Consider the following 17,096-nt stretch of genomic DNA (forward strand, 5'->3'; position numbering starts at 1 on the left):
TCTATCGTCGAAGGCGTCGAGTCCCAAGTCAATAGCTAATGTAAAATCAATAGGCCTGCCAGTCCTAGCATCTACTCGAACGAGGCCTGGGTGAAGATCATCGATGCCCAAAACCCTGTACGTCGCTAGGTCGACGCGTGCACGGTAGGAGGGGCATGCTGAGAACCGGACTAGCTCCTGGGTGATGCAAGTCAACCAAGTGGAAAATATGTCCACATCCCAGGGCATATCCACCTGTACTATCAATGTCCTCGATACATAAAGCGCAGCACGCATCACGTAGGAAGGGTGGTGCATCCTGCGGGAGAGGTCGTCGAAAAACCTCTGTGAGACAGGCCATGGATATAAAGGTAGGTAAGGCACTGTCACGTCCGAGGATCTATGAAACTCTCGAACATGCAGCATCAACTGCTCTGCCCTATGCTGGGCAATCTGCTCCATAATCTGATGATGCTGTGCAGGCATGTCGAAAGAACCGCCTTTCGGACTAGGTATGGCCATTACGAGTTTCTCGTATTACCTTTTGGGTTAACCAATGCTCCAGCCACTTTCCAGCAAATGATGAACGATCTTTTTCGTGAACATTTGGGAAAATTTGTGGTGGTGTTCCTGGATGATATTTTGATATATAGCCGTACTCTTGAGGATCATGTCAGACACCTCACGATTGTCTTATCTATTTTAAGACAGAATCGACTATATGCTAAATTAAGTAAATGTGAGTTCTTTATGACCGACATCATTTACTTGGGACACAAGATCACTAGAGATGGATTGAGCATTGACTATGACCGAGTTCAGAAGGTTTTGGACTAGCCTATACCGCGAACAGTGAAACAACTTCGTTCTTTTCTCGGTTTTGTTGTTTTTCTTAGGAAATTTGTACGGGAGTACTCTCAGCTCACACTATCGATGACCGACTTATTGAAAGGTCGTGGACGTAAGTCCAATCAGCCTATCACTTGGAATAACGATTTGGATATGGCCTTCAGACTTTTGAAAGATAAAGTCTAGGAAGCACCTATCTTAGCATGGCCTGATCCTAGTCGGCCTTATGTTCTTGAAACTGATGCCAGTGACTATGCTATCGGGGCTGCTTTATTTCAAGATGGTAGACCGGTTGCTTTTGAAAGTAAAAAGCTAGATGACACTCAATCTCGTTGGCCAACCCTTGAGAAGGAGCTTTATGCTGTGATTCATGCTCTCAAGGTTTGGAGACATTATTTATATGGCTCCAAGTTTGTGGTATTGACTGATCATCAGTCAATCAAGTATGTGTGTGATGCGGATGATTTGAGAGGCAGGAAAGCTCGTTGGGCAGAGTTAATGCAAGATTTTGATTTTGAGATCCGTTATCGGAAAGGGTCCATGAATAATATTGCAGATGCGCTTAGTCAGATTAGAGAGGTGAATACTTTTCGTTCACCGAGATTTCTACTGACTTATTTCAGTCATTGAGAGGGCTTTGCAGGACTGATAGTTATTTTGGTCAATTTTGGCAGAAGATCCAGGACGGGAGCTCATTGATTGACCAAGACTCGGTGACTGTGCAGTCTACCATTCAGGCTGTAGGAGGTCAGTGGATGATTCGGAATGGTTTACTATTCCGTAATGACAAAATTTGTGTACCACAGATCCCGGACATTAGGTCCAAGATTCTGAGGGAGTGTCACGACGCCCCTTTTGCTGGACACCCTGGGGTCCACAGGACACTATCATTAGTGAAACACACTTTTTATTGGCCGAAGATGAAAGGGTATGTAGAAGATTATGTTCTCAAGTGTCAGATTTGTCAGGCAAATAAAGCTGAATGCTTTAAACAGGCTGGGTTGTTGCATCCTTTGCAAATCCCAGGTAATAAATGGGAAAGTATTTCCATGGATTTTATTACCGGATGGCCACGAACACATCAAGGCCATGATTCTATTTGGGTTGTCGTAGATCGCTTGACAAAAATGGCTAGATTTTTACCGACCCGGAAGACTATTACAGCTACGCAATTAGCTCGGCAGTTTATCGAGCAATTGTTTAGACTGTACAGGTTACCGCAGGACATAGTCAGTGATAGGGACTCTAAGTTTACGAGTGATTTTTGGAAACTTGTTTTCGAGAAGTTGGAAACAACTTTGAATTTGAGTTCCTCAGATCATCCTCAATCTAATGGCCAGACTGAAAGAGTGAATCAGATTTTGGAGGATATGCTTCGAGCATATGTATCCAAAAGACAAAGTTCATGGGAGGATTATCTTCCTATGTTAGAATTTGCTTATAACAGTACTAAGCATACGAGTACAGGGTTTAGTCCTTTCATGCTTATGTACGGTTTTCAACCAAGATCACCTGATACAGTAGGATTCTCAGGACTTCAGCATGATGCAGCACGTAATTTTTTGCAAGATATGCAGGAAATGTTACAAGTTGCGAAGGAATCTATTAGAAGTGCTCAAGACCGAGACAGGTTTTATTCTAATAGACATCGTTCACCTAGAGAGTTCTCTGAAGGAACGATGGTGTATTTGCGAGTTCCGAAAGATTCCGAGACTTTACGGACAGGTAGATCTCCGAAATTATCCCCTAGATACTGTGGACCATTTCGTGTTACACGACGGATTGGTTCAGTTACATATGAATTGGATTTGCCTTCTCATGTGAAAGTTCATCCTGTATTTCATGTCAATAGACTTAAGGAAGTACTGGGTGGATCAGATCAGTTAGTTACTCCTCAAGAAATTATAGATATCCAGGACATGACATTTGTTCCGCACGAACCTGAAAAGATTCTTGGCTTTCGTGAACGAAGATTGCATCATACGCTTATCACGGAATACAAGATCAAGTGGAAGATCGTGTTGAGGAGGATGCTACATGGGAGACATTGACTTCTCTTCAGAGAGATTACCCTGGCTTTTTAGTGAGCTTAGGAGTGAGCTCTTAGAGGAAGGGGAGTATGTCATGTGCACAGTGGGTATCTACCATGTGCTATACGCATGCAAGACTAGTTTTGAGGCTTGGGGAAGCTTGGAACTAGGCAGGCTGATTGACGAGCTGAGTTAGGGATATACTAACGGGCAGGCACCCAAGTATGGACGGGCGGGCGACCAAGTGTGGACGCCCGATGACCGGCCAAGAGCCTATAAAAGGGTGGCCAAGGTTAGTTATTGCAATATAGAGAGTCTCGCGAGTTTGTGAGAGCTCTATGGTCTTGGAGCCTGGATCTAGTGCACACGTGCACCTGCTTTATGCAGTCGAGGCCGACAGCAATCTCGAGGCCCGCGAGGGCAGCTTCGTGGCGGTATGGGACGTCACGAGGAGGAGATTGGTCGGTACGTCATCCTAGTTAGCTCAGCTCGTGGCTCGGCGGGGGACAGCCAAGACTGTGGGCTCACCCACGGCTGTCATGGTTGGGAGGTGAGTCAGGCCTGCACCCCCTTGCTTGTTTATAAAGAACAGCGAATATATAAAGAACAGCGAATATATATATCCATATATATATATATTCATATATATATCCAAGTTTGTGGTATTGACTGATCATCAGTCAATCAAGTATGTGTGTGATGCGGATGATTTGAGAGGCAGGAAAGCTCGTTGGGCAGAGTTAATGCAAGATTTTGATTTTGAGATCCGTTATCGGAAAGGGTCCATGAATAATATTGCAGATGCGCTTAGTTGGATTAGAGAGGTGAATACTTTTCGTTCATCGAGATTTCTACTGACTTATTTCAGTCATTGAGAGGGCTTTGCAGGACTGATAGTTATTTTGGTCAATTTTGGTAGAAGATCCAGGACGGGAGCTCATTGATTGACCAAGACTCGGTGACTGTGCAGTCTACCATTCAGGCTGCAGGAGGTCAGTGGATGATTCGGAATGGTTTACTATTCCGTAATGACAAAATTTGTGTACCACAGATCCCGGACACTAGGTCCAAGATTCTGAGGGAGTGTCACGACGCCCCTTCTGCTGGACACCCTGGGGTCCACAGGACACTATCATTAGTGAAACACACTTTTTATTGGCCGAAGATGAAAGGGTATGTAGAAGATTATGTTCTCAAGTGTCAGATTTGTCAGGCAAATAAAGCTGAATGCTTTAGACAGGCTGGGTTGTTGCATCCTTTGCAAATCCCAGGTAATAAGTGGGAAAGTATTTCCATGGATTTTATTACTGGATTGCCAAGAACACATCAAGGCCATGATTCTATTTGGGTTGTGGTAGATCGCTTGACAAAGATGGCTAGATTTTTACCGACTCGGAAGAATATTATAGCTACGCAATTAGCTCGGCAGTTTATCGAGCAATTGTTTAGACTGTACGGGTTACCGCAGGACATAGTCAGTGATAGGGACTCTAAGTTTACGAGTGACTTTTGGAAACTTGTTTTCGAGAAGTTGGAAACAACTTTGAATTTGAGTTCCTCAAATCATCCTCAATTTGATGGCCAAACTGAAAGAGTGAATCAGATTTTGGAGGATATGCTTCGAGCATATGTATCCAAAAGACAAAGTTCATGGGAGGATTATCTTCCTATGTTAGAATTTTCTTATAATAGTACTAAGCATACGAGTACAGGGTTTAGTCCTTTCATGCTTATGTACGGTTTTCAACCAAGATCACCTGTTACAGTAGGATTCTCAAGACTTTAGCATGATGCAGTACATAATTTTTTGCAAGATATGCAGGAAATGTTACAAGTTGCGAAGGAATCTATTAGAAGTGCTCAAGACCGAGACAGGTTTTATTCTAATAGACATCGTTCACCTAGAGAGTTCTCTGAAGGAACGATGGTGTATTTGCGAGTTCCGAAAGATTCCGAGACTTTACGGACAGGTAGATCTCCGAAATTATCCCCTAGATACTGTGGACCATTTCGTGTTACACGACGGATTGGTTCAGTTGCATATGAATTGGATTTGCCTTCTCATGTGAAAGTTCATCCTGTATTTCATGTCAGTAGACTTAAGGAAGTACTGGGTGGAGCAGATCAGTTAGTTACTCCTCAAGAAATTATAGATGTCCAGGACATGACATTTGTTCCGCACGAACCTGAAAAGATTCTTGGCTTTCGTGAACGAAGATTGCGTCATACGCTTATCACGGAATACAAGATCAAGTGGAAGGATCGTGTTGAGGAGGACGCTACATGGGAGACACTGACTTCTCTTCAGAGAGATTACCCTGGCTTTTTAGTGAGCTCAGGAGTGAGCTCTTAGAGGAAGGGGAGTATGTCATGTGCACAGTGCGTATCTACCGTGTACTATACGCATGCAAGACTAGTTTCGAGGCTTGGGGAAGCTTGGAACTAGGCAGGCTGATTGACGAGCTGAGTTAGGGATATACTAACGGGCGGGCACCCAAGTATGGACGGGCGAGCGGCCAAGTGTGGACGCCCGATGACCGACCAAGAGACTATAAAAGGGTGGCCAAGGTTAGTTATTGGAGATAGAGAGTCTCGCGAGTTTGTGAGAGCTCTATGGTCTTGGAGCCTGGATCTAGTGCACATGTGCACCTGCTTTATGCAGCCGAGGCCGGCAGCAATCTCGAGGCCCGCGAGGGCAGCTTCGTGGCGGTATGGGACGTCACAAGGAGGAGATTGGTCGGTACGTCATCCTTGTTAGCTCAGCTCGTGGCTCGGTGGGGACAGCCAAGACTGTGGGCTCGCCCACCACGGCTGTCATGGTTGGGAGGTGAGTCAGGCCTGCACCCCCTTGCTTGTTGTTGTTCGTTTGTTTGCAGGATTCGAGTTTCGAACCAAGATCGATCACGAGGGGATCCGTGGGGATTTGACAGTCTGTCAAATCCCCACGGATCCCCTCGTGATCGATCTTGGTTCGAAACTCGAATCCTGCAAACAAACGAACAACAAACAAGCAAGGGGGTGCAGGCAGACTGTCAAATCCCCACGGATCCCCTCGTGATCGATCTTGGTTCGAAACTCGAATCCTGCAAACAAACGAACAACAAACAAGCAAGGGGGTGCAGGCCTGACTCACCTCCCAACCATGACAGCCGTGGGCGACGAGCCCACAGTCTTGGCTGTCCCCACCGAGCCACGAGCTGAGCTAACTAGGATGACGTACAGACCAATCTCCTCCTCGTGACGTCCCATACCGCCACGAAGCTGCCCTCGCGGGCCTCGAGATTGCTGCCGACCTCGGTTGCATAAAGCAGGTGCACGTGTGCACTAGTAGATCCAGGCTCCAAGACCATAGAGCTCTCACAAACTCGCGAGACTCTCTATCTCCAATAACTAACCTTGGCCACCCTTTTATAGGCTCTTGGCCGGTCATCGGGCGTCCACACTTGGCCGCCCGCCCGTCCATACTTGGGTGCCCGCCCGTTAGTATATCCCTAACTCAGCTCGTCAATCAGCCTGCCTAGTTCCAAGCTTCCCCAAGCCTCGAAACTAGTCTTGCATGCGTATAGCACACGGTAGATACGCACTGTGCACATGACATACTCCCCTTCCTCTAAGAGCTCACTCCTGAGCTCACTAAAAAGCCAGGGTAATCTCTCTGAAGAGAAGTCAGTGTCTCCCATGTAGCGTCCTCCTCAACACTATCCTTCCACTTGATCTTGTATTCCGTGATAAGTGTATGATGCAATCTTCGTTCACGAAAGCCAAGAATCTTTTTAGGTTCGTGCGGAACAAATGTCATGTCCTGGACATCTATAATTTCTTGAGGAGTAACTAACTGATCTGCTCCACCCAGTACTTCCTTAAGTCTACTGACATGAAATACAGGATGAACTTTCACATGAGAAGGCAAATCCAGTTCATATGCAACTGAACCAATTCGTCGTGTAACACGAAATGGTCCACAGTATCTAGGGGATAATTTCGGAGATCTACCTGTCCGTAAAGTCTCGAAATCTTTCGAAACTCGCAAATACACCATCGTTCCTTCAGAGAACTCTCTAGGTGAACAATGTCTATTAGAATAAAACCTGTCTCGGTCTTGAGCACTTCTAATAGATTCCTTCGCAACTTGTAACATTTCCTGCATATCTTGCAAAAAATTACGTACTGCATCATGCTGAAGTCCTGAGAATCCTACTGTAACAGGTGATCTTGGTTGAAAACCGTACATAAGCATGAAAGGACTAAACCCTGTACTCGTATGCTTAGTACTGTTATAAGCAAATTCTAACATAGGAAGATAATCCTCCCATGAACTTTGTCTTTTGGATACATATGCTCGAAGCATATCCTCCAAAATCTGATTCACTCTTTCAGTCTGGCCATCAGATTGAGGATGATCTGAGGAACTCAAATTCAAAGTTGTTTCCAACTTCTCGAAAACAAGTTTCCAAAAGTCACATTGAGGAGTTAACCCTCATTAGAGTCGGCTAAATGCTAGTTCCCAAACCAATCCTTGCATTGTCTCTTTTCTCTTCTCTTCTCTCTCTCTCTCTTGTGTAAGGAAGTATGCTCATTTTGATGAACATCTTTGGCACTGATACCAGGGAATGCATTTAGCTTAGGGCCCTCCTCCACATCCTATCCCTTAGCTAGAGTCTAGATTTTCCCCAATTGGAATGCAAATCCACCGGTAGGAATGGTTTATGAGATGCATTTTGATTGGTTTGATTTTGTTTTTCTTCTTACACTTGAGTTCAATGGAGCAATTGAAGCATGAGGATCTTAGAAAGGTAGGAACTACAAATAAGTGCCCTAACCTTGCTCTTGAGTCCATTAATTTCTTTTTTTTCTTCAATTAGCTAAAAATTGTATATTAGCTTTATCTCACAATTAATCTTAGGTAATTAGGTTTAATTAGGAATTCTAGGCATCATTGGATAGCTTGGGGTTAGCCTAAGCCGTCCATAAAAAGAAAAACATAAAAAATATTCTTGGAAGGGCTGAAATCACTGAGAAACCAGAGCAGAAACTTGGCACATTCAGTCTTGGCTAGCTTTTCTGAGAAGTGAACATCCACTCACTTCTTAGAGGTATGGTTTTACGCTCTTAAGCCACGTCCGTTCACTTCCTCTGTGGGCAGGATCTTCGCATATCTACCTTATCAATGAGAGAGCAGTGTGCATCAAAATGGGTATAAAGTGCATTAAAGAGGGCATAAAGTGCATTAAAAAGGCTATAAAAGGAGTACAGATGTACTATCAAGGAAATATCTGAGGGTAGCTATCAGAAGATACATCATTCTGGGATAGCGCATTCAAGATACCTACCACCTAGTTTCACAGACGTACGTCCATTCCCTAACAAGCGAATGAACCTACCTTCCTCAAGTGAACGACCATACCTATATTGAAAATATTTTTACAAACACTAGACATGACCATACCCTTCCCAAGTGTGACAGTCATACCCTCACCAAGTGAACAACTGTTCCCTCTCCAACGTACAACCATTTCTCAGCATATACACATTTGTACCCTTCCAACTTGTGAATGCATGTTCCTTCACTAGGGAACACCCGTTCTCTTACAAATCCACGACTGTACCAACTTCAACACCATGACCGCACCTCCCTCTAAGCCATGTCCATATCCTAACAAAAGAAAATCTATTTTTTTATTAGCGAACAAGCGTTCCTAAGCTTTCAAAAAAAGAAGAAGTGTGATCTTTCACCTACACTTAGGGAAATTTGTGCGAAACAACCCCCTATTTGATGACACTGAACCATCGAATCATTTGTGAGATTTGATCCTTTGGCAACACAGAGTGGAGCCAAATGGTGTTATTTCTTGACAACACTAACAAAAGCAAAGAGCATCCAAGCATGGGACGCATTATCTTGCAACTCTGAGGATCCCCTGCACATTCACAAAGGAGTATTGCTTCAAGACTAAGAAACTTTATCCTGGGAAATGGGCATTTGGAAGAGCCTCAACCTAGGGACACATGCATGGAACATTAGCTAGAGAGAACCATCACACTGCTACTAGACCCTAGACTAGAGGTGGGACAGAGCCCTACTAACCCAATCTAGGCTAATCCAACAGTGTGGGGAGCCATGCCCACTATTGTAATGGAAGATTCGTACCTTTATTATAGGCCAACACTAAACCTAGGTCAAGAACCAAATCACCAAGGTCCAAAGACCTCTTACGAAAGAGAATGAGCCCACACAAAACATTTCAGCCAACACATGGCACAAATGCACAATCACTACTTGTTTCACAGAGTGTATCCTGGATCCCTGTGCGAAGCACATTTTGGCCCACCACTATGGCAAGGACCATAGATGAGATACGATCCTCTAGGCCTAGCTTCCCTGCCTATCATACCCCAACCTACACTAGCTTTAGCCCCATGGCAAGATTGACATTGAAAATGTTGAGGATATCCATGGAAATAGGGAAGGGGGTAGCTTTAAGAATTTCTCCACCAATACTTGCTTAGCTAATGCAATGGGCCAAGACAAGAGAGAAATAAACCATTAGGGGAAATTTGGACTCAAATTGGGCCCTGTAAGGATTTGTACACATTCTCTCTCTATAAAAATAGGATCATGGTGAATTTTTGGCAAATCAACTCAGAAGTGAGCAGAGTTTTGGCATTTGGAATCTACTCTTCGAGACCTTCCAATGATATATAGCTACATCCATTTATAGCTCTCATAGTAAATTATAGGTTCCAAGTGCAAGATCTCTTCTCAGAGAATAGGGTGAAGAAAATGAGAGAGAGGAAAGTGCTGGTGGGGCGGAGAGGTCAATCGAGGACTTAGCCTCATCCTTTTTTGGTGCTTTGGTCTCCTCCATTACTCTAGCAGCAAGGGTATCCTTTTCAGCCTCTAGCTTGTCTTGTAAAGTTGTGAATTCCTCCTCTGGAACTAGGGCTTGCTCCGCGGTCTCAACCACAATTTCCTTGACCAAAGTAATTGTCTCTGGTGATAGATTCTCCAAGGGGTAATATAGCACTATCTAGGTGAAGACGGCGGTTGGATGTATCAAGGTCCATTGCGTGCATAATGCCCAAGCATTCATCCATTCTCAAGCTAGCTGTCTTTTCAAGGTCATGAAGAAATAAGTATTCTTCACCTTCCACCACAATGGTGCTCAAGAGATTGATCTCAAGCTCAAGAGATTGATCTCAAGCTCTGATAGCACCTTGCTCTCCTCGTGTGGGGAAGATGGCCCCTCATCTTCTACTACTACAGTGGGCTGTTCAGCTGTAGATTGTGCACCCTCTGGAAAGTGCTCTGATGCAAGCTGCTCTTCTACACCAGCACTCGTTCCTACTGCCTTCACTTCCTTGTCATCCCTCAAATACCCTCCCAACTACAATGCAGGCATCTCTACCTCCTCATCCAAATCCTCATCGATGATGAGGAATGCAAAAGTGGAGAGCCACAAGAGGAACCTAGTTCCTAAATTGCCCTTCCTTCCCCAACCTCTTCACCTCTTGCTTATTGAAGGTACAGTAAGCTCTCCTGCGGGGATGCCGATGTCGATGAAGCATTCAAGGCGCTGGATGTAGAGGCAAGCATATTGTTGAATGTACTTAAGTAGCTCAACAGGCACCCATTGATCATTGGGGCAATGGGGAAAGGAGATGGAGTGGGGAGCCAAGTATTGCTCCATGTCTGCAATCTGCATCTCATAATGTTGGGACGCAAGGGCGAGCGACTTTTCAAAGTCGACTTCATGAGAGAACATGACAAAGAGCTCGCTCTTGCCCGCCCACGGGGTGGCGGAGAGGAACTCACAGAAGTTGTCAAAGTGGGTAGCCATGTAAATGCAAAGAGATAGTTTGAGCTCGTGCTTGGTTTCTATCCCGTGAAAATGAGAAAGAAGGCACCTTTGGCTATTTATAGTTAAAATTTAAAGTTTGGCCTTTTCACACTAGACTGCTAGACAAAAAGATTACTGATGTCTTGATATCACTTACCATCTTAAGCTTTAAGCATAAGATGGTCCAAGAATCAGGTTTGGGCCATTCGGGATTGTTAAGAGGGGGGTTGGGGATCTCTTCTAGCTTGCCAAATAAACCTGGTTTTTTATCTACAAAATATGAATGAGAAAAGAAAAAGATATTGTTCTATACAAGATCACTTGGGCTTTGAGATACAAACATTGCCTCTCCAATGGATGCATGCATAGCATAGAAAACTCCAGAAAACTCCAGTGAGGCTTTGGAGTGGTTGTTCCTCAACATAATTAGAGGGAAAAATATATGCACAGAGACATAAGAAAATGGAGAATCATAAGAAAAGTTGAAACAAAAAATCCAATATTAGCATGTTGTTAAAGCTTTGTTTATGTTACACTGACAATTTGAAGGAAACCTTGGTCGTTGGCCTGGAATGTACAGGTCTCTACACATGTTGCACTATGGCAACCAGTCCTTCCTTCTTAGTATGCTTGAAGCCCCAACCCTGAATCTTGTTGGAGCCCAAACTCCATTATCATCTCTTGTGTTATGCAGCACAAGCTCTTCTCCCTAGGTCTTCTCACATTACTGGAAGAGGCCATGGTGCTAAGAAAAGAGAAGAAGGGAAAAGAAAAGCTTGTTTTACAAGAGAAGAGTGGAGAGGAGAGAAAGTTCACGGTTTTCAGTGCAGCAATGGAAAGCTTAAAAGAGGGTTAGAGTTTGAGAATAGGCTTCCTCAACCTAGAGTAGACTAAAGAGGGATAGAGTTTTTGCAGCAACAGAAAGGGAGGGAGCTTGAGAGAGAGAGAGAGAGAGAGAGAGAGAGAGAGAGGGAGATTGAGAGGGAGGGAGCTTGAGAAGGAGGGAGAGCTTGAGAGGGATGGAGTTTCTACAGCAATGGAGAGCTTAGAAAAGGAAGAAAGAGGGAGAGGGAGCTTGAGATTGAGGGAGCTTGACAAGGAGGGAGAGCTTGAGAGGTATGGAGTTTCTGTAGCAATGGAGAGCTTAGAAGAGGAAGAAAGAGGTTCAAAATGAGCTTTCCAAACCTAGAGTATGTTGGGGGGAAGTTTGAGAGGGAAAACATACTTTTGGGGAAAAAATTAAAAATTTTTAATTTTTAGGGTTCATCTACGCGATTCTAGGTGGGGGGACCTCTAAGTTTGGGCCCAAGAGGTAGGGGGACAAGAGTAGTAATTAGGCCCCATTAGCAAACCAAAGCCTAGGCCCCCTAGGATCAAAGAAGTCAAAAATGTGCACCCAGCCCTCTTCCTATTGGTCCATTCCTAATCAAAAGTTAATCCAAGAGGCCCTCTTTGGATCCAAAAAATTCCTAATAGCCCTCCTCCACATCCTAGAGATGCATTTTGATTGGTTTGATTTTGTTTTTCTTCCTACATTGGAGTTCAATGGAGAAATTGAAGTTTGAGGATCTTGGAAAGCTGCATCAAAAGCAGGAACTACAAGTAAGTGCCCTAACCTTGCTCTTGAGTCCATTAGTTAATTGTTTTTCTTCAATTAGCTAAAAACTATATATTAGCTTTATCTCACAATTCATGTTAGGTCATTAGGTTTAATTACGCATTCTAGGCATCATTGGATAGCTTGGGGTTAGCCTAAGCCATCCACAAAAAGAAAAACATAAAAAAGTCATATTGGAAGGGCTGAAATCACTAAGAAACCAGAGGAGAAACTTGGCACGTTCAGTCTTGGCTAGCTTTCCTGAGAACATCAACTCACTTCTCAGAGATACGGCTGTACGCTCTTAAGCCACATCTGTTCGCTTCCTCTATGGGTAGGATCTTCATATATCTACGTTATCAATGAGAGCACTGTGCATCAAAAAGGGTATAAAGTACATTAAAGAGAGCATAAAGTGCATTAAAAAGGGTAAAAAAGGAGTACAGATGTACTGTCAAGGAAATATCTGAGGGTAGCTATCAGAAGATACATCATTCTGGGATAGCGCATTCAAGATACCTGGCACCAGTTTCTGTAAGCATACACCCGTACCTTCACAGACGTACGTCCATTCCCTAACAAGTGAATGAACCTACCTTCCTCAAGTGAATGGCCATACCTAAAGGCCTAGGATCCCTGATAGGTGCATTCAGTTGTTTGGGATCCAACCAACACTAATTTTTTAAATGGTTGTCATTAATACATCTCCTTTTTTTATGATTTCTCTAAGAGGACTTGCATTTATTTCATAAAGTAGAAATCTCAAGCTTTGTAAATCTTCAAAGTATTTAAAGCTTTGTAGAGAGAAAATAAATCAAGTTTCTTTATAAAATTTGTCTAGTAAGGAGTTTGATAGCTTGTCAAGGAAAATTGGGGGAGACAACTTGCAATTATTCTCCATAACCAAATGGTGTGGAGAAAACAAGGATTGTACTATTACAAAAATGGCTAAATGAACTTTGATGAATGAAAGGCATATGCCTCATTACTATTGGGCCAAATCTTGTCACGTGTAGTTCATAGTATGAGCAAGCATGACCTTTAATGTAAAATCACCCAATGAGGAATTCAGAGGTGTAGATATTTCTCATTTAAAGTTAGATTCCTTTGTTATGTTTATGTTTTTAAAGAAAATAGAACCAAGTTGCAACCACAGGCCATCAAATGTGTGTTTATTGGTTATAGCCAAGAATCAAAGGGCTACATATGCTTTGATATCCTTCTACGAGGTTATATGTGTGTTCATCAAATGTGTAACCAAAGGCCATCAAATGTGTGTTTATTGGTCATGGCCAAGAGAAACAAAGGGCTATAGACGCTGCTTTGGTCCTTCGACAAGGAGATTATATGTTTCTAGTGATGTGATATTTGATGAGTTGCAAAGTTAGTATGCACAATCCCTAATGCTCATGTGTACCCAGGTTGGAACTGTGTAGAAGAGAAGGGAGTGCATGGGTTCACGTAAGGACCTAAGGTTTATCATAGATTGATTGAATGAAAGTTTCAAGTCGTTATTTGATTAATATGACCAAGATAAAATCCTAAAATATGTGGCACTGAAATGTGTTTTATGATTAAACCGAGTAGGCTTGCTTTTTATTTCAAAGGTTAATATTGATGTTCGATTTGGTAATAAATCAAAACAAAACTTATTTCAAAGAAGTTAGATGTTTGTTGTTATTCTCTTTACTAATGCATCAACTCTCTCTCGCAAGATTCTCTTTATTGCTCGAGGTCGATTCTCTCGCACAGCAACACGATCACATCATCATCATCATCTCTCTCTTGCATGCAATGCTGGCTCTCTCTTAACAGTATAATCACATCATCATCATCATCTCTCTCCCTCTGTCTCTCTCCTACAAGTCAGCTAACTCTGAGAGTTACATGTACTCTCTCTCTCTCTCTCTCTCTCTCTCTCTCTCTCACACACACACACACACACACATAGCATATGAGGTGTGCAAGAGCCAACAAGTGTGCACACATCCCCTCCCTTCTCTCTCTCTCTCTCTCTCTCTCTCTCTCTCTCTCTCTCTCTCACACACACACACACACACACACACACACACACACACATATTTCACGTACGATTCCCTTCTTGCCTTCTTCTACTACTTTCAATAGGTACATAAGGGCTCTATTGGAGCATCACATATAGACGATGGAAACAGGGATGGCGACACCTCTGTCGGAGTGGCAAGGGGGACAACTTTGCCCCTAGAGACGACTTGCTATATTTCAAGATTTCATCTTGTAATGCATTAAACTTGCTATATATCAAGGTTGATAAGGTGATTAATACTTACATTCAGTAAATACTACCCACACACTGCTCCATTTTTTACACTACGTACTAACACACAACAGTACTTAAAAAGGACGCGAGGTTATTCTATTAAGATTATAATAGTGCTTTAGGGCAAGACGAGCGCTGACTGACTCGTTGCTTCCTTGCTTATTTAGACACGCATACATACATAATAATATAGGCAGTTAGCCATTGCTATACTTTTCCTTCTCGCGGTGCTCGTAAACGGCATAGCCGTCGAAGCTGAGAGCTACCAAGCCTGCGACCTTGGCCTCCTGCTTGTGCTTGGCGTAGTGCGTTGGGTAGTGAGTAGTAACAGAGGGACGTAATCATTAGAGAGCAAAGGTTTTACAGGGGATGGGTATGAGAAATGAAGGGTTATAATAATACCAGAGCGAAGGCTCCTGTAGCCACAGCACCACCCAGCTCGCCCAAGCGCTAGTTGCGCTGGTAGTTGCACTGGTAGTATGGTTAGACAAGGCCCCACATCATAACACAAGGTTTTTATAGCAATTGACATCATCGGATTGAGTGTCGGTTATATAGATTTCCAAAAAAAAAGGATTGAGGGTAGGTTAATCATTTTTCCTATCAATTGATATAGGAGTGATATAGTCCACGAAGAAGGAAAGTCTATGTGTATAGGGCACGCAGGTGGGCCTACTAAAATTTTTGTATAAACCCTTGGATTGTAGGCCACTTTTTTGTATAAACCCTTGGATTGTAGGCCACTTTTTTTTTCCAAGGGTGAAGGTTGTGTGTAAATTACCCTTTCGTTTATCGACTCAATTTTGTATAAACCCTAATGGCATTAACTTGCATTTTCACTCTAGATTGATGTGTTTTCACCCTAACGACATTAATATTTTGACAGCATTTACTTGAGTTTTCACCTTTGCATTCATGATGTGTTTAAAAGCCACCTTCTCTTGGTTCAGGCTTCTAATCTCAAGTTGTATACCCCTCTTTTTTCTTTTTGAGACCTCCAGTTTTGTATAAAAACTATAATGAACTTTACTTAAGTTCTTTCCCTATACTAATAAGTTGAAAATCCATCCTTGATTCTTTCCTCTCAGTTTTTTTTTGGAAAGTAATTTTTATCTTATAATATATACATATCCCCATAATTTGTCTAGGAGTCACGCATGATTTCTCGATAATCATGCACAACTCCCATTGGTTTTGACACGCCATTTCCCTGATTATAATTGCGCATGATTTTTCCAAGAATTGCACATATATCCTCGACAAGAATGCATGCTTCTTTCCAAAAACACAATGTGTAGTTTCTAGGAAATTGAGGATGGACATTTCCTTCAAAAATTTGACAAAAACTAAAAAATTTAATGTTAAAGAAAGTTTAGATTAAAAACTACATTAATAGTAATTCCTAGTGAAAAGCATTAAAGCAATGAGAGTATTTGAGTCTTGAAATGATATTACTTTTTCAAAGAATAATTTATCCATGCACCTTTATTATGATTTCTTTTGTGTATTATAGATGAAAGACTATGTAGAATAAATGAAGGATCCATTAATCGAAAAGACAAACGTAGTTTACACCCTTTGATCCATACCTCTTTATGAAAAGATAAAAATTGGCATTTCACCACAAACTTACAAAGCTAGTGTGAACTCAACCAAATGGGCATTGATTTATCCAAACATAAGATTAAATTCTCAATTAAATTGGGTAGTTCTTATGACATATAGTTCCTCCCTTAGCAAGTACAGGCCAGGGTAGCAACTTCGACTTGCCATGTTGGGCCTTGAATGATCAAGGTGATGAAGCCTTCTTACACTAAGGCTTTACACTGCATACATGTAGGTTGCCTTGTCAGGGTTAATGTGAATAGAAAGCTCCCTACTGAATTTTCAATTATGTGAGGGACGAGTAAGAAAATAGATGTCGTGGATCCATCCCTTTAAGCTTATCTCCCTCCAAATGCCAAGTTCCTTGAAACTACTTGATGAGCATCAGTTTGGTGGGAGAGTGTCCAAATGTTTGAGATGCTGGCCACAATCTATCCATCATGGGTGGGCCCTGTTGTCCCTGCTTTTCCTTTTTTCTTTTTTTTAGATTGTTGTTTATATGCAAGTCTATTGCTCCAATGATTGAGGATTAGGATCAATGCTACAAAGCCTTCTCCTTGTTGCTAAGCTATGTTCTTCCAAGGAGCCATGATTGATGAACTGAGGAAAGCATGTTGGTGCACTACACTGTAAACTCTAAGCTTTTGCCTTAAAAATCGTTACTAAAACAATTGTATGTAGGTAGGAACCCTGAGCACTACCTACACTAGAAGATGGGGTTTGAATCTCAACAAGGCTGTAATTTTGCAAAAAAATTGCTAGGTTTTAGCTTTTTGCAAGATTGTGCATCTTTGAGTTTCTTGACAAAAGATCATACTTTATCCAAATTTATCAATGATCACATTGATTACATAGATCATGCTGTAAACTCTTTCTTGGTCAAGAAATTGTCAAGATCA

This window comes from Cibotium barometz, chromosome 61, assembly GCF_041138505.1.
Source record: "Cibotium barometz isolate CiBa-2024 chromosome 61, ASM4113850v1, whole genome shotgun sequence".
Classification (NCBI taxonomy): Eukaryota; Viridiplantae; Streptophyta; class Polypodiopsida; order Cyatheales; family Cibotiaceae; genus Cibotium; species Cibotium barometz.